This window comes from Pteropus vampyrus, unplaced genomic scaffold (genome assembly GCF_000151845.1).
Source record: "Pteropus vampyrus isolate Shadow unplaced genomic scaffold, Pvam_2.0 Scaffold24641, whole genome shotgun sequence".
NCBI classification, from domain to species: Eukaryota; Metazoa; Chordata; class Mammalia; order Chiroptera; family Pteropodidae; genus Pteropus; species Pteropus vampyrus.
In genome coordinates, this window is record NW_011913422.1 from 1 (window position 1) to 1156 (window position 1156).

General features: G+C 33.8%; 1 non-coding gene across 1 annotated transcript; it reads right to left on the bottom strand.

The window, feature by feature from the left end:
• Positions 1–59: 59 nt before the first annotated feature.
• LOC111735368 lies at positions 60–178 on the bottom strand. Its single transcript, XR_002778757.1, has one exon. It is a non-coding gene; the product is annotated as a 5S ribosomal RNA (ribosomal RNA).
• Between the last annotated feature and the right edge of the window lie 978 nt (positions 179–1156).

A 1156-nucleotide genomic window follows, 5' to 3' on the forward strand; every position in this document is an offset into this window, starting at 1 on the left:
AGGAATAGAAGGCATATAACTTAGAAAGGAAAAGGTAAAAGTGTCTTTTTTTTTTTAAACGCCTACAGCACCTGGTCTTCCTAAGTGGTCTCCCATCCAAGTACTAACCGGGCCCAGCCCTGCTTAACTTTCGAGATCAGACGAGATTGGGAGTGTTCAGGGTGGCATGGCCGTAGACAAAAGTGTCTTTATTCAGAGATGACATGATCGTATATGCAAAAAAAAAAAATCTTATGAAATCTACTAAAACCAGTAGAATAAGTGAGTTTAACAAGGTTGCAGGACAGTCAGTATGCAAAAACCAATAGTGTTTTTATATACTAGCAACAGACAATCAGAAATTGACATTTAAAAGTACCATTTACAATAGCACCAAAAATCTGAAATATTTAAGGATAACTTAATAACGTGCAAAACCCGTACATCAAAAACCACAAAATATTGCTGATAGAAATGAAAGAAACTTAAATAAACGGAGAAAAATAATGTATTCACGGGTTGAAATACCCATTATGGTTAAGATGTCAATTCTCTGCACATTTATCTATAGAGCCAATGAAATGGCAATTAAAATCCAGGCTTCTTTTGTAGAAACTGGCAAGCCGATTTTAAAATTTATATGGAAATGCAAATTACCTAGACTAGCCAAAATGATTTTGAGAAAGAACAAAATCGAAGAACTTATGCTATCTGAATTCAAGACTTACTATAAATCTGTAGTCATGCAGACAGTGTAGCATTGGTATAAGGATAGGATGTAGATCGGCGGGACAGAATTGAGAGTCCAGAAATAGATGCACACACATACGATCAATTTTGTGGCAAAGGTACCGAGGTAATTCGGTGAGGAAAGGATAGTCTTTTGAAGAAATGATGCCAGGATAACTGGTTATTCACATGCAAAAGAATGAACCTAGACCTTTACTTCATACCATGCACAAAATTTAACTTGAAATGAGTGTCAGACGTAAATATAAGAGCTAGACATATAAACCTTCTAGAAGAAGTTATAAGAGAATATATGTGACATTGGATTAGGCAAAGATTTGTTAGATAGGACACAAAAAATACAAATCGTGAAAGAAAACATAAAATTAGACTTTATAAAAATTTCAAATGTTTGGTTTTTAAAAGATACTCTTAGTAAAATAAGAAA